The following is a 26474-nucleotide window of genomic DNA, read 5'->3' as shown; positions in this document are numbered from 1 at the left end:
ATTTTAAGTGATGGCCAGGTAAATTTATTAGACAGAATCAAACATCATGAGTACTAAATGTAAATTTTCAAACCATAGGAGATCTACGTATAGTTATACCAAAATTTAGGAAAAAACAGTGTCATTATTTGGGCCAAATTGTATAAAACCCCCATGTGATTTAAAAACTCAGCAAAAGCCCCCCTTCTGATTTGAAAATAGGCAAAACACCCCCTATGTCTAATAAATTACATAATAATTAACAACATAACAACAAGCAAGATTAACTTAAAAATGAAAAATTACACTTTATTCAAAAAGTTCTGAAATTACACACACCATTCAAACTTTCACACTTAATCCATTAAGAATTGTCCAAAAATATTGATAAAATTTTAATTTTACACTTATAAAAATAAAAATATAGTGTTAAATCTATTTTGACCCCTGTGATATAACAAAATATCCAAAATCACCTCTATGTCACGAATAAATAATTACACCGCCCCCTGATTAATTTGAGTCTATTTTTTTCAAAAATAATGACTAAAATGCCCCTTCTAATCAACCGGTCAAACTAGACTTATTGATATATAACTATTTTAATTCATAATATATATAATTTATGATTATTAAAATACATTTATAATGTATATAATTATAATTTATAAAAAAAATTCAAAACAACAATTATAACCCCTCGCGTCTTCTTCCCCCTCCCCCCAGCCCTCTCGCCTCCGAACAGCCCCCCCCCCCCCCCCCTCCTTCCGGTGACCTTTCCTCCCCCACCGTTTATTTGGGCACTATCAACTGCCCAGATCTGGCCGACCGGCATCGCCCTCGTTGCGTTGGGCGACGTCTGTTGTTTTTTTTTTAATTATATATATATAAATATAATTTTAATTTAATTAAAATAATATTTTATTATATAAATAATTAACTAATTCTTATATAAAAGAATATTTTATTATTATTAAAAATGTATAACAACATAATTAAATAAGAGTATTATATAAATAATATTTAATTATTAAATTTATATATATAATATTAAATATATTACAAGTGAGAGAATGGCAACGATATAAAAAAAAATAAAGATACTTTCATAGAAAAATTACAATCTAAGCACATGTGGTCCAATTTTTGTACAGATGGAATTTTTTGAACTTTATTTTATGGAGTATATGATACCTTAATTTTCATGGAGAGTTTTTTACAACATTCCTATTATTTACAGGGGTGTCTCTGAACTTTTCTGTAAATATAAACCTCATTCTATATATATATATGACTAAGAATGTTAATTAAGTCATGTAATTCTAATTTTTAAGATCACTTCTAAAGTCAGCATTTTATGTCCAAATTCCTACTTTTATATGAAAATTATAAATATACATAAAAATATATAAACACAAATATGATATATAATTACAGATATACTAAAACATGGACTATTTTTGTACAATAAATTCAATTTTGTTCTTTTTTTTATTTCCTAATAAAGCGAATAAATATATATATATATATATATCTAATAATAGAAATGATTATAATGGTAATTCATAAATAGTACAAAAGATATAATTATAAAATGCATGTAGATTTTTTAAAAAGTCCTATTATCATTTAATTTTAAGTTTAATTTTGTACATAAATTATTCTTAATTGTAAATAATTAATTTTATTTTTTAGAGTACATAAGTGAAAAAAAAAAAGAAAAATTAAGTTAGGTATGAAGTCCCATCGTTTGATTGATAATATGATTATAATTATAAATTTAACAAAATTAATTAATACCTACCATATAAATAGGAATATATAAGCATAATATTAAAGAAATTATGAATAATTAGACTACATTCAAATCTACTCATGAAAATAATAAGTCACCATTAAATCTAAATATAATATAAAATAAGGACCAAATAACTTATCCACCTCAACGTTTCAAATAATATAATCATATGATTAAAGAAGATAATTGAGAAATGGTTAATCTAAGGTTCATTATACTTATATCGCTTTTAAAAATGGAAATTACACTTTTTCTCAAAAAACAAAAATTCTAATCTAACCCTGTTTGTTAAGGATTGGACGAAAAATATTGACGATAGCAAAAAAGTTACACAAATTTTCAATTTTACCCCCTCAATCACATTTATATGTAATAATATTTGTACTTATAAAAAGAATATATGATAATATTAACTCCATTCCATATAAATAACCTATATTCATCCTAAGTACAAAAATATACATAAAAATATATAATGACTGACGAAATTCAAAATTTATATAATTCTTATTTGCTAAAGTCAACATTTTACGTCGAAATCATATCGAAAAAGGTAAAATCATACATCGAAAAAGGTAAAATGTAAATGGAGAATTTTGACAGAACATATAAGTATAATTTCTAAACTTAATAATATACAAGTAAAATTATGTTTCATAAAGTTTAATTTTTAAGACCACTGCCCAGCCAGATAAATATTCTTTTTGCCCATAATTTAATAAAAAACTGAAAATCATGGAATATTCTTTCTCCTATTTTCAAATTATTTATTTTAATATGAAATAAATAAACTTTTAAGTAAAATTTGAAATAAAACTTTTATTTGAATTAAATCATTATTGAAAATATTTTAATGAACTTTGACAATTAAGATCAAATAAATTAAAAATTAATTTTTATTTACTAACTTTATTGCGAAACATCACAGCAAGGATATGTTCATAATGTTTGGTTATATACATTAATAATAAATTCTGACCATATATTATAATTTTTTATTGAAGTTTTTATTTTAATATATATAATAAATTAGTTTTTTTATTTAATTTTTGATGTTATTCAAAATCAAAATTTAAAGTAATAATATTAGCTTACATATAAAATTAAAAAACTGACTTATCCATCTAACTTTTTTTCTATTAAAAATTAATGCAAAGATATCATTTAATTATTAAAACCACTACCTAACAAATTATTACTTTTTAAGTTATAAAATTTATTTATTATATACACGTAGAAATACCATAACTAGTGCGAAAAAATAACTACCCACAGAATAAATTAATAAAATCAATTAAAAGAAAAATGACAAAACAAGGAACAACTAGTGCAAAAAAATAACTATCCACATATAGACGATTTATTTAATTTTGTACAGTAAATTCGATCTCCATCTAATAAAGTGAATAAATATATAATAATATGAACAGTATGATTATAATAATAATTCATAAACAATGTAACATATATAATTATATAATATGTATGTAGACAACTTTAGTACATAAATTATTCTTAGTCTAACCAATTACTTTTTTTAGTAAAGAAAGTGCACCAAAAAAAAAAAAAAGTTATTTTGTTATTTTAGCCTTTGATATAATATGCATGTAAATAATTTTTTTTAAAAATCCTATCTTAAATTGAATTTGTTTTTTAGAGTACAAGAAGTAAAAATAAATACCATGGTCACATGGTCCAAATATTTACATATAGGATTATTTTTGACTTTTTTTATTATATATTTTCCACAAGCTACTGTGTTTTATCTAAATATGATTTTTGATCTCTAATGTTTGCAAATTCTTACGGATTTGGTCAAATTCAAACCAAATCTCTAAAAATTTATAAACATTCATGTTAATGTTAATTATGTACATGACGACTAATCCATAAAAATTAACTAGTTATTGTTATGAATTAACAATTAAAGAAATAGCTAAGTTGCCACTAAAACATCATTAACAAAATAAGCAACTAATTTGACATAATTAATGAATAAATTTAGGATTAACTTAAAAATTAAAAAAAATATATTTTCCTCCAAAAAATTCTAAGTTACACACATTGAAACTTTCATTGTTTTAGGCTTAACCCTTTTCCGTTATGAATTGATCCAAAGATATTGATAAAAAATTTTACACTTATAAAAATAAAAATATAATAATATTAACATCATCCTATATATATATATATATGACATATCAATATTAATTAAATGACGTAATTCTAATTTTCTACTATCAGTTATAAGACCATCATTTTATATCCTAACTCCTAATCCTATATGAGAACTATAAATACAATAAATTCAATTATAATTACAAATATTATAACGATATGAACTATTTATTTATTTCGTACAATAAATTCAATTTTCTTCCTTTTTTATTGTCTAATAAAGCAAATAAATATCTATCTAATAATATGGAATAAAGGTAATTCATAAACGATATGACAAATATAATTATAGAAGGCATGTAAATTCTTTAAAAGTCCTATTATACGACATTAAGAAATCAAAAACATGTAATTTGCCCTATAATATTGGTACACAGAGAATAAAACAAAAAGCCTATATATAATAATATAATAATATGAAAATATTATTAGTAATATATAATAAATCACAAAAATACTAATATAATTGTATAATATAATATGCATGTAGACAGAAAGTACAAATAAATGCCTTGGTCACGTGGTTCCAAATATTTACATATAAGATTAATTTCGACTTATTTAGCCATTGATGTGATTTTTTTTTTTTTTTATCTTTAACGTTAACAGATTCTTAAAAAATTGGTCAAATTTCAAATCGAGCTTGTAAAATTTATACACATTAAAATTCAAAATCATTAAACCATAAATAATGATAACAAATATAATTATATATATATATATGTGTATGTGTGTAACAAGCCTATAGATAATTGATGTCTTACTACTTAACATATATATTGCATTAAAATATTTGGTTTGCTCAATAATTTTTCTAGCAATATGTAATTTCTAAATCATTAAATTCTTAATTAATCTTTAAATTAAATAATCAATTAAAATTTTAATTTGTAGCAGTCCAATTCGTTTCATCAATTTTAAAACATTTTTTTCCTACAACACCACAAATAAAATAAAAAGTTTAATTAATAAGTGAAACAAATATAAAATAAAAGAAATAATGGTGACTTTCTCATTACAAATAATTTTTAATATATAATAAATCATAAATAATTCTTATTATGTAATATAATTTTCATATAAACCATTTCCGTTAGAATCCAATTATCATATAACATCCAAGTTAGAATTCAACTACTAACTTGATTTTACATAAATTAACTAATTACACAAAGTTACTTACATAATTTAACAATCTATTATTATAAGAAAGAGATATAATTGTCATCACGAAAAAGAAGAAATATAAAAAATAACAAATACTATCTCCATTATCCTATGCAAATAAATTAAAAACTAAAAATTAATTATAAAATTATTTAATAACACTTATAAATGAAGAAATAGAATAGCTAATCATTCACAAATTTATAATATACACAATAACTTAATATGCTTTTCATTTACAGTTATATATATTATTATATTATACTATAATAAAAGTGTGAACACCACTTATGTATTATTTCAATTATATACCCTTTTAAATAATAAATGAAAGCGTATTAGGATGGATCTATTCTCACCTTTTTGGCTGGAAGGTTTTGTTCGACAACTGTATTCCTCATCCGCCAATTCTTATGCTGTCAAAAAGTTGTATAAGCGAGGAGGAAGTTACTTCAACGTGAGTCCAAGCACTCAAGCAAGTACACAATCTCTACCACAAGAGCAGATTAACTTTACAAGAGTTCTACAATATGTTAGTTGAGTATATATGCTGTTATATACTGTGAACAAGAAAGTTGAAAATGGAGAACAACAGAGTTTCAGCAGCAAAGAAGCAAATATGCAAGGTGGTAGAACACAAATGCTATTATTACTAGATAAATTAAATCAGAGCAGCAAAAACAATGAAGAAATACGCTCCAATTAGTCAAAAATTCAAGAAAATGAGAACCCAACAACACAAAACATTGGGGGACAAATGATAAAAATGATATGATAGCCTGTGAATAGTCACCTGCACCATGGAGCACCAATACTAAAGCACTTCCGAGAACATCACCGTGGTCTTCTCACCAAGCGTAGCAAATGTAACTGAAAGAAAATTATGTGATGAACTTCATTAGAAGAGTTTAAAAGAAAGATGGAAGACAAAAAAGAAAGAACTATAAATTAGAGGGCTACAGTACAAATTTGAAGAAATTGCACATGCGACGGGTACCATAACATATGTGGATGAGAAACCACAAGAGATTCTTTGAATTAAAGACTATGTCCAGTGCAAAAGACAGTTCAAAGGAAAATTAAGTTCTCTAGATTTAAATGCAGAACGTCCAGAAAACATCCATGCCACCACCACACCCGGGTTTGCTAGTAAAAAAGAAAATCGGGAAAAGAAAAAAAAGTGAAACTTGAATCAGTTATAGAATCTTCATGACAACTACATACCAAGTAGTTAAAGCCAAGAAGATCTAAGGACGTAAATTTGAAACCTTTTAATAACACAAACATGTAGAACATATTGCTTTCCTCTCTTTTTTCCCTCAGTTATCTACATCTAATAGAACCAACAAAGTACTTACAAAAGAAGAAGCAGCAAGTATTGCCTACATATCAGAAAAGGTATGTTAAGAAGCCTGCCCTGTTATAGTGCTCTGAGTTTCACAACATTCAAAGAAAATATGCAGATACTGATGCAAGAAGATGAGGCACTGCTCAAGTAGCACCCAATATGTTTTTTCTTTGTCAAAATGCAAAATCTGCAGCATTTACCTCAGGGGACTCCAAGTTTGAGTTTAATGTGAATAGGAGGTCTTTTGCTAATTTATTTTTCAGCATGCTTACAAGTTTAGGGGTTAGTAAAGCTCTAAGGGCATCAGCTGCAGCCTGATTGTAGGGTGTCGGGATCTCCTCGTCAACCAAACCACTAAGCCTTGACAAGGCATGAGATGCTTTTACAGCATGTATGTTTTTTGCTATTTGAACGCTAGTTCCAACACCATGTGCATCCGTCTTATCTGATTCCTCCGCCGTCGAATCATATTGGAGCAACAATGGTATAAGGTACCTGAACAAACAAAAAGTGACCCTATAAAACCACAAGTTTCTGAAATGGACCTGGATTCAAACAAAATAATCCACCTGAGAAAGACCATAACATCATGATAAAGCAGTTTGCAACAGTGGAGTGGTTTTTAAGATATAACAGGCACATAGCAGCTGATGCACAGTTCACAATGTTCATAAACCATAAACTTCCACAGTGCCGTAGAATAAAGAAATTTTGTCTTTCAAAGAATAGTCACCATAAAGTACCTTCAACACAATAGTTCCAAGATTTTGTTCAATTTTAAAATAAAAGTTGGACTCTCTTCGCAAGCAAATTGACTCGACAAAAGGTACTGAACAAATAAACATTAACTCTATGAACCCTCAAGTTTGTAAATGGACCTCGATTCAAGTAACAGACCACAAGAGAAAACTACAACATCAAGGTACGGCAATTTTTTGAGAAACATCGGAGTGGTTTTTGTAAGATGTAACAGTCATGTGCCAGCTGATGCAGTGGCTTCAAAATTCATATTGTTCATAAAGCTTAAGTTTTCACACTTACATAAGCAAAAGTACATTTACAAAGTACTTATCTAAAGAAGATTGATATCGAAATTAAAGGCAGATGATGAATGTACGTCAACCAAACAAGCTCCGAGGATGCAACTAGAAGATGTGCTCGATCAGAGGAAAGAAAATTGTTATCATCCTTGTCCACTGTAATGGCACTTAAGAGCATAGGATATCCAGCATATTTGAATGGCATCAATACATTCCCATATCGCCTATATAGAATACACTGGCCCTTTAAGAGAAGCAACAACCTCCAAGTCTGGGGATCTTGCAATCCTTGCATGGTCACCTAAGGAAGAGGAATGAGAAAGCAGTAGATCACTAAAAAGAAAATATGAAACATGGAACTCAAATATGAAGAAATACAACCAATTAAAGAGGATTGCATTCCGGCCAAAGACATGCCTCATAAAAACCCTCATATGTAGGGATCCAGTTTAGGAATTTTGTCCAACTTTGCTGATCATATTCCAAGAATTTACTGATTGCAGAATGAAATATGAGATGGAGGCAACAAAACCAAAGGGAAACATATGTAAGTAGTCCAAACCTCATAGGAAAGCCCTATGATTTACATCTTCACTCTTCCGCAAAAGCCACTTAAATTTATATATTTAAATTATTTCTTGGTCCACACCTTAAATTGAGGTAGTATCATATCTAAGAATTAAATATATATATATAGTCCCATGTCCTTCCTAGTTCCAAGATATATTTAAAACCAATACTGATATCCATTTATGTGTGTAAAAAAGCATTTGGCTCATCTTGACAGCATAAATACCTTTAGAGCACCTTTTTACTAGTCAAATAAACAGTTTAATTGTGAAAACAGCGTCCTAAACAAGTCGACTAATTCATTTGAAATAAGATCTGGCAGCTTATAAGATCCCTTGTCTATATGTTCCTTTTTTTTCCCTCAAGCTTAATCATATAGTCTCCGTTTTTTATGAGTAACGACAGATCCTCACACAGGATAAAGGAATTTGGCATACTTGCAAGCACTCATAAGCTTTCTGCACTGCCAGAAACTTCTCCCTCGCTTCAGGATTTTTGTTTGGTTGATACTTCATTGCAAGTTTCCTATACTGTCTCTTGAGCTTTTCCTCATCAATAAACTCAATCTGCTTTGATATATTAGGTATCTCCTCAACTGACTCAAAACTTGGTTTCTTAGGGGAGTCGTCTCTGGATACTTCATCAATGGAAATCTCTAGTATCTTGCAAGCTTCTTCTTCAGAAAGGTCCATTGGCCTTCGAGTTAACTCTTCTCTCCACATTACTAGCAATGATTGCAAAAACTCAACATGCTCAACAATAGGCCAATTAGGAAATCTAATTTCATCACATAAGTTTCAAAGATAATAACGATGACACCACATTTCATCTTTCAGCTCTGGATATGTCACTGGTGGCATTGGAGCATAGTCATATAAGGAATGACAATGCTGTGACAATTTCTGAGGGAAATCACCAAGATGCTGAAGAACCTAATCAAATAAAACGGAGAGTTAAATGCAGCACTTATTTGCATTGAGGATGACTCAAGTACCACCATGTTTTAGAATGTAAATACTAAATGTTTACAAAAGATGCTTGGGGTGAAATACAAGTAGCAAACTCCAGTTGCAGATTCAGGGCTACCTGACGGATCAGATTTTCTGCTCGCATCTTGTGTGTCCAAATAATCTCAGGAGTGTCAGAATCAGAAACCATTGCTGCGGCAAAAGCAACTGGGCCGCTACGTTCCAATACATAAAGCAATGACTCAGGTAGGAGGCCGCCCAAAACACTTCCTTTCGCCAAAGGTAGAGAAGAGGAAACTGCAGCTTCCTTACCACCATGAAAAGCTTGATAAACATGAGTCACTGAGAAGAGTTGGGCAATTGAAAGAAGATTAGATCCAGGGTAAGCCAGAGCAGAATAAAATGCGCCTGTACTGTATAATTGGATCATTGCTTTTGGGTTCCTAGTAACTATAGCTTTCAGCAGAGCAGCAGCAGCATCAACAATAGTCGGTTCACCAGAAAGCATTGCCTGCACATAAGAAATAGAGGAAAGAGTTTGGTTCATTAACCAAAGCTCTGAAATGTGCAATGATGGAGCCACCATCCAGCCACTGCCTAGTTCAGCTTAAAAACAAAAGAAAAAATAACGAAATCATCTCAAACCTCTGTGGAAGGCAAAGAAAGGAACAAAAGTTACCCCACTTCCAAAGTGAAAGTGTTGTAATATAATTACCATGAAAAGGCACAAGAGAATATGAAAAGTTGCATCTTTAAAACACCAGGAGTTTAAGGATACTAGTACACGCGGATATCCTAAGTCATATTACACGGAAACTGTATCTTAGTTTAAGGAGGTGCAACAGTTCCAGTGACCCTTCTACAATTGTTTGCTCAATCAGTCTCCAATGTGCATCCCATGGGACAATAAGCATAAATACCTGACAACTGACTCCCATTTTAAATGGCTTGCAAGGCAACCGGTTTATTGTAGGATAAAGCTCTGATCCTATTTTACTCTACGTGCCACATATCAATCTTTTATGTACCAAGCTCATAACCAAAGGAATGCTTTAAGGGGCCCAGTGCTTTATGTACGTGAAAGAATGGCCTGCTCGTTGAAGCGAGTAAAGATTGAGGGAAGGGAAAAACAAAATGAACAGCCCTTCATAATTCTTTTGAACCAACTTGTACCAGATCTACGTACAAGCAAAATTTAGTTGGTAGAGAACTCTTTTAACATAAGTCGGAAATGCTGTACCCCACCCACGCATATCCATCAACATAATCCTCGACTTACTATCCCTAAGCGAATACAAATAGTAGAACTGCCAGATTGAAAATCTCAAATATTTGAGGACAAAGGTTGATGGAACTCATTTGAAACACATATCAACCTTCACATTTTTCAGGCTCTCCAGGTAAATAAACAAAAGTTACAATAATAAGCATAACTTTCTGCGTTTTTAGCAATTTTTTATTCTAATAAGTATGAGTAGATTTTTCAGTTGGCCAATTTGGGACAAGAGCACAGACAACCAATAGAAGGACAGGCACTTAAAAATATTACTTGTGCAATATGTGGAAGACAGCATGAGCTCAACAAGATCCTCTTTACTCTGGGGGTTGGTGTAACAATCTCTCCAGCATCATATATACCTGAATGAGCGGCTACCATACTGTGCAATATGGACACTGCCACATCTCCTACCTGAAAAAGAACACGCCCGTTTCAGGAACATTGTAAAACAAGCATACCCAACTATAGGTAGGTGTATCAAGTAAAGACTCCTTCCATTCCATGTCATTATTTGTCCCTTTCGCAGGAAAAAACAGAAATTTCGCTACCATAGATTCCTATTTAAACAACAAAGTAAATAAGAAAGAACCTTGTTCAGTAACTAATTTATAATATATTTAGTCTAAGAAATGTAGATGATCATAAGAGCGAAATTTTCTTCGTTATCACAGTAGAAATTACTTTATTTCATATTCTGTGGCGAAAAACTGCAACAGAATGATCATGATCATAGTGTGTAGTCCAGTAATTAGTCTCTATAGAAACTAGATACTAATTCAACTCCATCAGTTCAGCAGTAGTTTGATATATAAACAACACTTCAGTGCTATTGAAGATCCCCAAGATCCGCAAAGAGCTACAGTAGTTCAATACAAGTTAGCACAAAGTACAGATGACATGATGGAAACAGGAAGCACAGAGTTCATGGTGATCCTGATTGGCATCACGGTACCATTCTGGATGATACAGGTATAGACAAAAGGATACCAATTCAAGCCCTAAACCCAATGAATTCCAATTCTCAAATTGAACAGCCTGCTTAATTATTTCAAAGTTTCAGATCTAGATCTATTAACAAGTTGCATATTTCAGAGACCAAATACAATAGAAGGGTTTTGGGGGTAGCTGATCATTAACCAATCTTAAGTAGCATACTCATTCATGATACATGTACTCACAGAGCTTCACAACTCAGTAAATTACCAAATGAAACAATACTTGAGCAGGAGTTCATCACTTTCAATCTTACCCAAACTGACTAAAAAAGGAATATCACTAATAAAGTCTACATAAGACCAAACTGTATAGAATATCCTAAATGTAGCATCAAACATCCCATCCCACAACAACAGACCAGAGCATTGTCCAAATAGTTCGATGCCAAAATCCCAGAGATTGCAATTGCATGCTCATGTACATAAGTTCAACAATTTACATAGCAATAGGCATATCATAATTCGAGAAAGGAATAGTAAAAGAATATGGGGACAGTATGTCTACTGTTGTAGACAATTATAGTATATTGCCATTATTGCACTCAAAAAATCAAAACCATCAAGCATCCTCTAAAATGCTATGATACTTTATGACTTAGAGATATCCACCAAATTACCTTCATTTAGCTCCAACTAACATGCATCATTCTATAGCGCGACACAATAATTAGCATTCCCATTGTGATCAAAAGTCATGTATTCCATAAACGAAGCAATTATTTGCATATATTTCAATTTTAAATAATAATTATTATCTTACCATAGGTTTCTGCAAAGGGGCATAACAAGAAGAGGAATGCCGGTTAAATACTAAATTTCCAAGAGACCATTTCTGCGTGATACCAGAAGAGGATCACACATAAGAAAAGAAAACAAACCTATAGCATAACGAGACTGCAAGATCATATGATAAATGGAAGCGAGACACCATTGGAGGACACCTAAGAGCTGCACTATGTATTGCAGCTTCTCTTGCAACACTCGACGATTCAGTATTAGCCATATCAGCAGCATCTCCACAATAATATCCTAAAACAATAAGATCGAATAAACAGAATAAGCACTTTAATTTCAGATATTGATATTAAATAACTTCTCTAGATAGATCAACATAAATATCGATAGGAATTAAGCCAGTACAAGTGACTTACCAGGACTGAACCCCGAGTGATAAGCTCTTGGGAAGTGACAACAAATTCTCGAGCTTTTTGCACCAGTAGTCAAGAAAAATATTGATTTAAGAGAGTGACTTACAATGCAACCAAAGATTAAATCACTAAAGATAAAGAACAACAGAAAGTAACACAGACCTAATATTAACAAATGATGGTATCTAATGTATCTGTTTATTTTTCAATGGATAAGAAAATCCCTAGCAGAACGCTAAGTCCTCAAAGGTACCTAAAAGATTTTTACAGTACTTATGTTCCATATATTCTTCTCATGATGTAATCTTTTTTTCATTTTAAACACCTTGCTACGAGCGCATAACTCAATACCACCCAATATCTATTGTCGAGTATGGACTTGAATTTTACTCCTTCAACACTTCAAGAGCATAAAAAGATAAATGCAGGAGAGCACTAACACACCTAGGCCCTCAAAAGAATAGCTCGCACTACCAATGAACTAAATGGGTTCTGCATAAGACCCCAGCAATTGTAAACTGTAGGGTACAAATGATAAATATGATATGATAGCATATAAATAGTCACCTGCACCACGGAACACCAGCACTAAGAAGCACATCCAGGGACATCATCTGGTGTTCTCATCAAGTGTAGCAAATGTAACTGAAAGATATCTGATGAACTTCATTAAAGAGTTTAAAAGAAACATGGAACACAAAAAAGGAATCTGATTTTATTTTCAATATTAGTCAACAATGATTCCCAACCTCACATACCTGGATACACCGCATTCATGGGCCAGTAAAGTAAAGATTAGAAGTGAAAAATTTATAATACTTGTCTATATGCAGCATGGTAGACTTCTTTAACTCTTACATGCAAGCACATACATTTTCCTTTTAAGGGGCGGTCATGTAAGATGCACTACTGCTATATACTGAACTTGCACCCTCACCCTGCTGGGATGGCAATCTAAAGGGAATAATTCATAAGATTAAAGAAAACTATAATAATATAGAATTTAAATATTGTTACAATAAATACAAGGCCAGAATCTATCTCCTCCTCCTCCCAACCAAAAATAGTAGTCACATAAGAAAAGGCATGCCTAAAGTAGAGGATTTTACACAAAAAAATTTCAGCACAAAGAAATGTGACAATTTTTTAATAAATCAATAAAGAAAAGAAAGGACTGCCGCAATGTCTTTAAAGTTATTGCCTCCAACAGAATGAAATACTATGTGCACATAATCTCAAAACACAAATGCCGCAATACATTACGCAAATGCTAACTTCTCATAACAAGGGTAAGAGGCCAATCACATCACAACACTTCGTTTTGCCAAGTATAGAGGAGGGCAATCAAGCTTCCACAAAATCTATGGGTTTCTAAATGTTATCATCCTCGATGCTAGCACAATACCCTTTTATCTCCTTACATCGACCTAGTCGGGACGGATTTCGCTTTTCTTTCTTTTCTTTGGCCACTAATGAATTTTTTTCTTTTTTCTTCCCCTTTTGCTTTAGTCACGGCTTTTTTTTCTTTTTTTTTTCCTTTTTTTTTGCCCGTGACTTGTGTTCTTTAGGCCGTTTTCCGGTCTTTTGACGCGAATGACAACACTTGTGGTGAAGGCACCCGGTTACTCAACCAAAAAACGTCGCATTCTGGCCTTTTGACGCGAATGACAACACTTGTGGTGAAGGCACCCGGTTACTCAACCAAAACACGTTTTACCTAAAGTGCTTTGCATACTCATAGCTCCGGCCACCGTTTTACGTGAATAACAACATTTGTGATGAAGTTACCCAGTTACTAAGTGACCTAAACCAGCGGAGTAGATGTAATTTCCTTTTTCTTACCTTTTTTTCTTTCTTCTTTTTTTCCAGAAGGGGAAGGGCCTTTGATTTTTTCAAAATGGATGCATGTGCCATGTTAGGGATATAAGGATCAATCAGGTAGAGTTTTAGCAAACAAATATGATCTCACAAGAATCCTAAGATTTAGTAGAAGCAAAGATATTCCAACTCTCTTTCAAAGCAATTCAAAATGCATGAAATTATGCCTCAACAACTCCACAGTTAATCAAAGCAACAATCACATAATGCTAGTGCACATTCATGTCTCAATCTTATGACTTCCTAAATCACATTTATTTGTCAAATTGCTAAAAAATAATATAAACGGAAGTAGTTTGATAGTATCTGGCAAAAGAAAACAAAACAAAAGTAGTTTGATAGGATAACAAAAGATAAATGAAAACTTAAAAAGAAGTTACCCTCTGGTTCCTATCTGTTAATTAACACTACATATATGTCACCGAATTCTTTACTTTTGAAATGGTTTTATCTCATTTGGAAGGTGAATCGGGCTGTTCAAATCAAAATTAGAATATGAGAAGTTTCATGTAATTTCAATTGAACCAAGAGTCTAATCCTAAAATGCTAAACAATTACAGACATCCCGACAACAAAACATGTCTCACAGAGCTTGATATACCACAAAGAACAATACACATCGTTTACTTGAATGAGATAACATAAAAGCACAACCAAATAAAACAAGATGAGAAACACCCCACACCACAGTAGTAAAGTAATTGAAAACCACTAAAAAAGCATCCAACACTATTTATCAAAGGAACAAACTTGCCATAGATTAAAAGAAAATCACAACCCCATAATGTAGATTATAAATATCAAGAACTCAAGGCAAACAATGCAAACATATAAAGGAATGCTTGATGGATGAAATGAAGAGTGAAAGCCAAGAAAATGATCAACTTTTACCACCGTTATCACTTTGCAAAGACTTTCTAGTTTCTGTGTAATTGTTTTCAAAGACCGTCTTTGCCACCTCATACATCTTCCATTCGCGTCCAGCATGCATGGACATAAGAAAAACAGATAACTTTGAAATTCCACAACCAAACTGCATGTTCAGAAGAGGAATTAGTGTAGTGTGCATCATTCGCCATTGTTGGATAAATAAATTACAAATAGAACTTACTTCTAAAGTCTTCATGACTCCTCAAGCTCTACCGCCTTCTTGGACCATTCCTCCGAACCTTCCTTAAACGAGTGTACAAGCTTGGTTACCTATGTGGTCCAGAAACATTGAAACACAAAGACGTTGACAAATGCATTAGATGTGGCAAATGTCTACACATATATATATATATATGAACAACCAAAGCATTGCTTAAAAAGATAAGTAGTTGTTAAGACAAAGCCTTAACCAACCATCAATCATGAACTTATAAGGGCATCATACAACTAAGCACAACATGAATCATTACATAAACACAAACACAGCCAAAAGTGACACTCTTATAAACAAGACCGTCGTGCTTTGTTATGTTGATCGCCAGCATCGTAAGTCCTCAAAGGTACCTAAAAGATTTTGACAATACTTATGTTCCATTTATTCTCCTCCCAATGTCATTGTGCTACTAGCGCTTAACTTAATACCACCCAATCTCCATGCCCAAATATTATACTCCTTCAACCCTTGAACAACATTAAAAAGATAAACGTAGGACGAGGACCAGCCCACCCATCCACTCAAAAGAATAGCTAGCACTACCAATGAACTAATGAATTGGTTCGCATAAGTTTGAGATCTATTAACAAGTTGCGTATTTTCGAGAACAAATACAATAAAAGTGTTTTGGGGGTAGCTGATCATAAATCAATCTTGAGTAGCATAATCATTCATGATACATGTACTCACAAAGCTCCACAACTCAGTAAATTACCAAATGAAACAATATTTGAGCTGAAGTTCATCAGCATCAATATTACCCAAACTGACTAAATACAGGAATATCACGAATAACGTCTACATAAGACCAAATTGTACAGAAAATCCTAATTTGAGATTGTTCAAACAGCAGAAACACCCTCTCACTCACAATATGGTATTAGATGATGAATGTAATCAACTTAGAAAGGAGACTGAACTGTTCGTGGTAATAACCAACAATGATAAACTGTGAAGGCCCTTCCATCAGAAATTGAAGCTGGTTCTTGAATTAGAAGATAAAGAGGGATGAAAATTGGATTTGGACAGGTCAAGGGGACCAAACATCATAAAAGAAAAAGTGGCTTCCATTAGAACTTCATGTAATAGAATTCATCATTCACAAAAAGAACTAGCATGGTTCTGAAAATTAACTGTTACAAGTCATAAGAAAAGCGGAAATCTCTGCTCACCAGATGCATACGAGATTATTTGCCTTTTCAATGGTGAAATATAATGAGCCCCTTGGAATGCAGCAGCGTTTCAGTACATTGAGTGGTCTGAAATCAACGGAATATGCCTTCTGAAAGCCATCCAGAATTGCCATCATTGTCAAGTTTGCAGGTCTCCTGTCTGATTCATATCCTCTTAGCAATGACACCTAAGCAACCATGGAACGCTCATGATTTAGATAAATGTTCACGTCCTACAAATTGTCACATCTTAAGAGCTGGAATAACAAAGGAAGATTACGGAATAATTATACAGACATGTACCCTCAGGTTTGGGTATTACGGATTAAACGAAAAAAAAAAAAAAAAAAGAGGGAAAGGCCTGCGTATTGAAAAATTATGTTTCCACTCTTGCTCATATTTTACATTACATATTCCACATAAAAAACCGGATACGGTGGGTGAATTTATGATGTAAAGTTGGACTGCATTGGGCATCTTAATTGTTAAAAACCAGATGGGGTTTTTGTAACATGCTCAAACCTTAAGAGATATCTTTCATTGCGCCAAGGAATGTTAGCATACCTCCCCAATATCAGATCCAACTGCAATGCCTTCAGCAATAACCTTTCAAAGAGAGAATGCATCTCCAAATCCCATATTAACTCCTTGACCAGCCAAAGGATGAACAGTGTGTGCAGCATCACCGATAAGAACAACACGTTTTAATGTGATTCAGAGACAGTGGAAACACCATTCTTTCAGATGCTACTTTAGTCACTCTGGGAGGAACTTCAAAACACTCATTGGCGGATACTGTTGTGTCTCCAGTGAGCCAAGAGAATGCAGCTCTGCCACCAAACAGTTGAGAATTTGGATGTGGGCCATAGCCATTGTCAAGAGCACGATCTATTTCTCTCACAAAATCAACTTCTGACATGGATTTGCGGTTCAATGACTCTTCAGGGGTCATTGTCCGGACGATATTGCTGAAATTGTCCCCAATTGGCAGAAGTGCAATAGGGCCATTAGGGAGAAAACGTTGCCAATCACAATGATTTTCCTCCATATGCTCTACAATACATATAATTGCATTCTGAGAACATTTCCATCCAGTTGAATTTATTCCCGCTAACTCCTTAACTCGTGATTTGGACCCATCAGCTCCAACCTTCAGTGAGCACCATATAGCAGGACACCTTAATTCAACATCTTTTAAGCATTAAGAGTAGATTGATGGTTTTTTCTTACAGATATAAGGAGAAATTTGAATAGTTAAGTTCTACATGAAACTTACCACTAATTTGGCGTACAAGCTATTCCCATCACTAAGTTCCAATTTAGCTAAAGATCCATGAGGACTTGATGCGGATCTTGAATGTATGGTCATTGAGCTTAATCTGGAAGGATATATTTTCTGCTGGAAAGCTGTGTTCTGTAACAAGTATAATGTCACTCAAAAATAGCGAGGATACACAATAAAATCTTCAAATTAAAGTACAAACAATTAATGAACCTTGCGAATATTATGAGTAATTGGCAAGGCTTGCGGAAAATTAACAAAAAACTTTCATCAACAAACACTATTCCAGGCCTCAAGAAAGCATCTTACTCTATAATAAGGAAGATGATCTCTCCTTAGAGATACTATAGTGACAGACTATACCTCCCTCTTCTGAAATTATCAAAGCCTCAGCTCCAAGTTCTCTTCATTGTAAAAAAAAAGGCGCAAAAGGGAAGTTCCAAACTACCCTCACTTAAATAAACCAATAAACAAATAAAAAGTAAACAATTATGAGGCCTTCCACCCCTTTCAAGTTTACAATATTTCCGTGCCTAATCTCCTTAGTCTGCAGAAATATAAATGTGTATCCGTTTTCAGTCTGGTTATGCTAATATGTTATTGTTATCTTTTCAAAAATGCGTATCGGAATGTCATTCTGAAACTACAGGATTGGGCTTTAATAGTTGGTCTCCTGTGTGAAGATGTAACAATGTTTTGCTAGTGTCGGGACATGAACTCAAGAGGAGCATGACAATACTTACAGAATCAAATGTCTCTAGTGGAAGACTCTCCAAGTGACGTCGAATGACTGCATTCCCTTCACGATGGACCAGTTTTAAGTTAACCAATCCTGAAATGTCAAGGCCACCATCTGTTAACTTCTTTTCTCGGTCCTTTTCAGGAACCTCGTTGAGCATCCATAATTCCGATCCTGGAGCCAAAAACGCCTCTAACACCTAAGAAATGGCACAGCAGTATAACAAACAAGTTCTACAGATAAGAATCAAGGAATTCAGAAGCCTAAAGTTAAACTAATATAGCATTTGAACAAAAATTTATATCCAGAAAGTGATATTAGAGATGGTTTAAAAAGCAATTCAGTTTTGGATTAAGATCAGGGTGCGCAGATTGCATGTCAACATTTCACAATCAGATGTTCAAAAAGCGATTAGCATTACAAAGTGCGTGAAAGAATGCTCTATTTTGTCGATGAGCAATTAAAGGAGAAGCTGACTGAAGAACAAGACTAAGATAACATGCTTAGAATTTTTTGGGAAAGATGAAACTTAAGAAGCATATGCACAATAAGATTATCCAAATTTCCAAATTTCTATATGTAAAAAACAAACATTTTCCAAATTTAAGTACCTGTAAGCATGATAATAAAGATCTATGAAGCAATTTATTCTCCACAACTCACCTAAATGAAAACCACAAATAAGATTATCTGTGAATATTACAGGTTTCATCACGGAAGGAGACAGCTGCAGAATTGTGCTTACCCTAGTATTTATTTGTTAATGTCTCTGCATTGTACCTTGTATATCCAAAACCAGTGTAATCCCAAACCTAGAAGAAGACATTCATCAAATTCAGATGTAAACTGTTCCAACAATCCTTAGCAACATTTTTCTAATTTTAAGTAGAAGAAAATTATTGACCATATGATATTATAATAGAGCAAGTTAAACACATTAGGATTGTCAAAGCAAAAATTAAATGAAAGAAGCACTAGAAAGCAAGATAAAGATGACATGTAAGATGGAGGGAGAAAGTATTTGCAAGCAAGGAAGTGAGAGCAAACTTAGGACATCAACAGAGAGTATTCCAGTATTCCTTCTTTATCTATCAATATATGAACAATGAGAAAATATTGGGCCAAGAAGGATTGTTCAAACAGCAGTAACATTTCGCAATACCATAATTTGAGGCCTCCTTCTCGCTCTGTCTCTCCCCCCTCCCACTGCTTTTCTTGGTTTTCTTTACTCTGTTTTTTGGGTGAGAAATGAACACAAGAAAAAAGAAATGAAGGTGAGAGGGTTTCACCATGTGAGTGTGGGCGGAGTTTGATGATGGGGAGAAAACGGTGGTTTAAGGGTTTTTACCAGGGGGTTTTCCTTTCTTGGATTTGTACCCACATCCGCACCCGCGTCTCCTCACATTCGAACCTTGAGTCGGCCATACCACCATGAACTTCACCTGCTTTCTTTAACTTTTTTCCTCGGAGAAGTGAACAAGAGGAGAAGGGAAATGGTTTGATGGTGGGGTTGGGCGAGGGTATTTTGGCGGTGGGAGGACGGAACTGCGGCGTCTCTCCTTCGCCGGCTTTCGCTTTCTTGGAGGGAGAAAATGAGGGGCATTGTTTGAGGTGTAACAAGAAGAATTGCAAGAGGTGTGACGGCCTTCCTCGTACCTGCAACATCACCCACTTGCCTCATCTGCTTCTCCACATTCAGCAACATCTCAATTTTCGCCTCCATATCTCCGCCTCCATTTTCCTACAAAATTAAACCAAAACATTCGATAAATCACAGCACGAGATACAAAATGGCTAAGCGAACAATAGCGTATAAGCTAATTGGAAATCAGGAACGCGCATTTGCTTACCATTTCGATCGAATAGATACTACCAATTGGGGAATTTTTCGTGCAATCGATGAAAAACAAAACCCTAGAGAGAGAGAGAGAAAGAGGAGAGAGTTGAAATATAAACCTATTACAAAATTATAAAATTTTTATTATACATTTTGACCCCTAAATTATGTTTATTATAACAAAAGTCCCCCTAAACAAATAATTTAATGTTAACACAACATAAACACCCTTTTAACTTATTTTTATATTTTTTGTTTCACTTCCTAAATATATTTAATTAAAAGATCTCTCTCAAAACTACTTTTAGTACTTTTAAAATTTTTACTCAGATTTTTATTTAAACAATAATGTTCAAAATATTTACTAAGTTATAAATGAGTACTTCAAATTAGTAAATGCAACATCATTATAGTTACTAAAAGAGAAACAAACACCCAATATATCAAGTGGCAAAAAAAAAGACAATAAGTTCGATAGCAAAATGCATATATATATATATATATATATTTACTACAATTAACACAATTAAAAAAAATATTTTTTTTAAAATTTTTCGTAACAGAAATCAAGATTAGAACTATATTTCTCAATAATTGTATCAACATCATTCTGAATTAAACAATCAAGAGAAAGAAATTGAAAAATAGAATCAACAAAATTCACAAACAAAGTAACACAACTACATTCATTAAGGACATTTCCTAAAAAAGAAAAAAAAATCTTATAATAGTTGTTGCTACTATAAGCCATGTAACAATTATTATATTTGTGCTTAACATATAATAATTATTATATTAGTACTTAATAAATAATAATTATAAATTATATTTTTTTTAACAATTTAGAATTATAATTTTTTTTTGAATTTATAATTATCTTTTACAAAAATGAATTAAAAAATAAGATAAATATTAATTATCTATGCGCAACGTATCGTACACCTTATAATCAGTATAATCAAAAGTATCTAAAAACAATAAACTTATGTGCTCTTATAATTAATTTCTTAATAATAATGATTATAGTCATTTTTATATCTATTTAAGTCCCCTACCCACAATTGTATCATAATGAATAATTAGTCACCTCCTCCCAACAATCATGATACAGTTATATCATTTAGCACAAATAAGATTTTATTAGAGATAACAATGAAGAAATAGTACTTTTCGTTATGTAACTTAGGTAATTTACACTTTTGGTCTATTATTTAGGGAATTCTCACTTTCAGTTGGTAACTTTCAAAAAGTGACACTTTTTGTCCCATTACGCTTTCCAATTAAATATTTAATGAAAAAAGGCACGTGATCATTAAGTGGCCCGTCAAAACTTAACGGTCACGTGGCATTTTTATGTTAGATATGTAACGAAAATATGTTATGGGATCAAAAGTGTTATACTTTTAAAGTTAAGGGGCCAAATGTGATAATCACAGAACCAATAAAGCGAGAGCGTGAAGGCCCTAACTTATGGGACGAAAAATGCTATTTTCCCAATAACAATAAACAAATAGAAACTTTCTACCAACCTAGAAATGGATAAACAATAGCTACACACACCCAACGTGATGTTCCTGACAAATCACAAGGCCTTTGTACTGTTTGTTCTAATCAGTTTACATCTATCATGTTCACTGTAGACAATAAGGATAAGACATATACTACATTCTGAGCATCAAATTTGACCTTAAAGGACGGCTAGGTGGTGGAGGTGGTAGTTGATGAGAAAACAACACTCATTTTTGCTGAAAGACGATGCCTGATGGCTATGTGGTCATTTGCACTGGTTGGTGTTATGACAGTCCCAACAGGTTTTCAATGTAAGGAGGAGCACCTAGGTTGGTCCAGGCGGCGAAGGAGGATAATTGCCACAATTATGAAATCTTACAAATTCGCTCGACAATTGCACAAATTTCAAAGGAGCAAAGTTTTGAATTAGCTAATGTTGGGTTTGTGCAATGGAAGCTTTGTGAAATGCTGGCTAGGACGTTGTACAGAACTGATAAGGGTTGTTCTGGGGAGGATCAGTGTGTGTTGATGTAAGAAGGTTTTCGAACTTTGCAATTAGTTAGTTAGAGAATAAAGATGTTATAAGGCTAGTACTTTTTGGTGTATTTGGATTTCGGAAGGACAGACGTAATGATATGTTGTGAGGATCTTGAAGCTACAAGCTTGTTAGCAAACAGAATTGCCATTTATATAGTCTTGTTTGTTGGTCTTGAATTTGAAATGTTAGTGCAGTTGATGTTTCTGGCTCATCAACTAGACGATCTTCTTTGTAGCTCACACACTCTCGCATATTTGCGACTTCTTCTGTTTGTGCCTCTGCTACCCGAAAATAGTTTAGATGCACAGGTATCAGATTGATGCTAAATTCAAGTTGCTGATATGATGCCAACGTAAAAATATAGGCCCCTAATATCAATAAAGCTTACATTTCAACAATATTGGTTTTCTATTATCTACTAGAGCTCGAATTGTTGTAATGTACTTGAGCTAGAGCTCAAAAATTTTGACGAGCTCAGCTTTGAGCTCGATTGGTTTACACTCCAACTCTGAGCAAAGCTCGAATCATTTATACCCCAATTCATAGTTTCTCATATTGTGAATAAACCTTATCAGCCCAATTCAATAGATAACAAACAACGTTTTAGCAACCAACTAGATTTTCAAAGTAATATGAAATAGAATTTAGCAGATCAAATATTAGAAATAGAGGAGACTAAGACCACAGCAAAGATCCTATGTAGGAACTGCAATATAATGCATGAAGATTTTGGAAAATGCAACAGGTAATGGACAAAGCACAAACCTATATCTATGTCTGAACGTTCTCAAGTTTGGATTCCTAAAATATTAGAAACAAGCATAGGAACATTATATAATAGCAGAAAAAGTCCGAGAATTGAGAAAAAGACAACTTCTAATGTAGAAATGATCACATACCTGCTCACAAACTGCATCCTGCCGCTGAAACACAACCGCAACTCTATATTCTTCAATGATTCTTAGTTTGTTGGACTTCTTCAAATTCTCTTCTTCATCCTTCAATCATTTAGTAACATTCCTCTTTATTGAATTCTTAGTTGCAAAAACTTGGAATCACAAATTTAGTTTAGAATTGCACCGACAAAAGATAAATTGTTCTCTCCGGCCATCTTACCTTTCTTCAATGCTTTGTTGACATCTTTCTCATCTTCATCAACACGATAAACTGCCAACTTGCACTCACGCATTTCTCTGTCTTCACCAGCATGTTCATGACCTCCAATGCACATTTTCTAGTTCAAGAAAAATGAATGAATCAAAGTGTAATGACCGAAAATGAGTTGTCTTTCTAAGCTATAGAAGCAAATAAAAATGAAAAAACCATCGACTCACCATTCTTTTGGATTGTTTGTCCCTTTTTGGTTATCTTGACTGAGTAAGAACGTTCCTTCCAAGGTCCAAAGGCCGAGGACATCCTTCTCCAAGCATAATATCTTTAAGGCTACTTACTAGGAGAGCCAAAAATTTTCTTTCGCTCCCCTATACAAATCTATGAATAATAAGATATTATCAGTCAAGCAAATTTAAGTCAATCTAAATCAACATTGTGAAGAACTTAGATATATAATGTATGAGAATAGTTTTGAAAAAAATATGCTTACCAATCTGAATACGGCTTTCTTTTCATCATCCTTACCGTTCTTTACAACCTCTTAGATTGCTGAAGGAAGAACCTTCTGGAATCCAGTAACAAAACCATTTCTTTTAGTTTTGTTGTTGCGGAGGATACCACTAGTAAGGACAGAAGAGGTACTCTTTGAACTACCTTGGACCCAAAGATGTTTATTCTATGTTGCAATGATCTGGTCTGCATTTTTATAGTGATACATGCACCAACCTGACAAAACTATTGTCATAGCCAAGGTAAATGATATATCATTAAGTTATGACAAGCAAAATCGATCAATGAGGTGGAATGAGACTGAAATTTGTACTAAACTCTAAATATAAGTACAAAAAAAACACAAGTTTTTCGCCATGTAATGAGGGAAAACATAACTTTTACGATATATACTCAATGAACAAAAGCTTCTCAAATCACTGAATATATTAGATGGACAGTAGGCTTTGAAAATATTAGAAATTAACTATAAGAAGCTTTTATTACATGACGAAGACAAACAAACTTGTCCTACATTTACCAAAGGAAATCTCATGTTGTAATGACTGCTACAATGTGTTCCATTAATGGTAGCAAATAAATCCCTTTATGATTTAGACATAAATAAATACATGGAAATGGTAATAAAACACGCGAAAACTTTTTAATATAAACATCATAATCAACAAATGAAATCATATAGCAACATAATAGCCAATTGACACATGTAATAGAGTGATCAGGCTTGTTGGTTGCTTATAAACGTACGAGCAGACAATGATTGTATAAAAATGTCTACTGAACTGAATTCATGAAATAAGACGAAAAACACACAGTAGAAATATTCAGTAAAGAAAAATCGGTTAATTCCATTAATTTCCCACATCAAATCTAGAAACATAATAACTTCAAAAGTTAGACTCAATTTTCTTCTATTAGTCTTCTCATGATCAATTGAACAAGAACCAAAGCTTTTTTATCACATAATTCAGGAAAAAACATTAAGAGCAAAAATGTCAAAGAAACATCAAGTGCAAAAAGTATAACACCAATTTCTTCAATTTTTCTTAATTGTTTATGACTAAATCAGAGTATCAAAATTCACAACAACAAGCATATCAATTTTCATAACATGCAAAATCAATTGTTCAATTAAATCATTTCACCAACTAGCAATCATAAATAAACTACAACATGCATATATATATATATATATATATATATATTTGCATGTCAATTTTTGTACAAGAAATTCACAATATCAACACCAGTATGCTAAGTATCCTCTGTCGGACATCATCGACAATCAGGATACCTAAAGTGCTGGGAAGCTACTCCGTGTGTTCAAATCGCATTAGGTTCCTCTCCCTTCAAATGTGGTAGACACACGATGCCAGTAGTGTACGGTAAGCGATGCTTACAATGTGATTGCCTCTCCATTTCCGCGTCGCCCACTCAATATCTGTTGCCCAATCCTTATTGGGCCAATGAAAATGAATCCATCTTCGAATTTCAATAAGGCACTGTCGGCTGAATCTGCATTGGAAGAAAAGGTGTAAATTGGTTTCCGTAGCCCCCTCATCGCATAAAGTACAAGCTCCCAGGTGGGATAGCCATAGTTTGTCCATAGTGGGAAGCTTGCCAAGAATTGCGAGCCACAATATGAACGAGTGACGAGGGATCTTCAAGGGCCCGAAAGTAGTGAAGACCAGCCTACTTTTGGCCCTGGGGAATCAAATAACCGATAGAGGGTCTGTATAGTGGGTTGTCCCTTATCACATTTCCAAACAACCCGATTCTCTCCTCCATAAATTCGCGACAGGTTATGAGTAATCTCCAAGCATTCAAAATTCGTAACGGGAGGCCACTGCTACTCCCCTCCTGAAATCACCAAGCTAGGTTGGCCGATTCTCCAAGTCCAAGATGGCTCTCACCCCTTGGGAACCGCTCAATAAGTGGTCTAAGATGATGCCAAGGGTCTTGCCAAATATAGAAACTCCTCCAGTTACCAATTTTGGTAATCCACAAAAGATCGGAGATAAGGGCGGAGATACAGTATTTTCCTCCATCCCCAACATAGGTCTAGACCCATGCATTAGTGTGGCAAATTTGCTAAGCCTAATAATAACTACAAGTTAGTATGAAAAGGCAACAAAACCGTGCAAAACAGCTAAATTTTAAACGTTCTCAGAATTCCACAAAACTTGACCCAAACGTGGGTCTAAACGCACGCATTTGTGTGGCAAAATTGCTAAGCGTAATAATAACTACAAGTTAGTATGAAAGGGAAACAAACATTTGTT

General features: G+C 33.1%; 1 long non-coding RNA gene and 1 pseudogene across 2 annotated transcripts; both read right to left on the bottom strand.

Moving 5' to 3' along the window:
- Positions 1–5226: 5226 nt before the first annotated feature.
- Positions 5227–7574, bottom strand: LOC148788110 (uncharacterized). The gene is made up of 2 exons (XR_016065503.1): positions 5916–7574; positions 5227–5538 (listed from the first exon to the last, which is right to left on the bottom strand). It is a non-coding gene; the product is annotated as an uncharacterized LOC148788110 (long non-coding RNA).
- A 6593-nt stretch (positions 7575–14167) lies between these two features.
- Positions 14168–20640, bottom strand: LOC105162386 (uncharacterized; annotated as a pseudogene). The gene is made up of 10 exons (XR_016065502.1): positions 20536–20640; positions 20034–20426; positions 19848–19915; positions 19431–19497; positions 19297–19348; positions 18690–18884; positions 17941–18078; positions 17229–17814; positions 16665–16852; positions 14168–15548 (listed from the first exon to the last, which is right to left on the bottom strand). The product of XR_016065502.1 is annotated as an uncharacterized LOC105162386 (transcript).
- Positions 20641–26474: the final 5834 nt, after the last annotated feature.

This window comes from Sesamum indicum, linkage group LG5, assembly GCF_026168435.1.
Source record: "Sesamum indicum cultivar Baizhima isolate 11 linkage group LG5, ASM2616843v1, whole genome shotgun sequence".
Classification (NCBI taxonomy): Eukaryota; Viridiplantae; Streptophyta; class Magnoliopsida; order Lamiales; family Pedaliaceae; genus Sesamum; species Sesamum indicum.
This window is presented reverse-complemented; position numbering and strand designations above follow the sequence as displayed.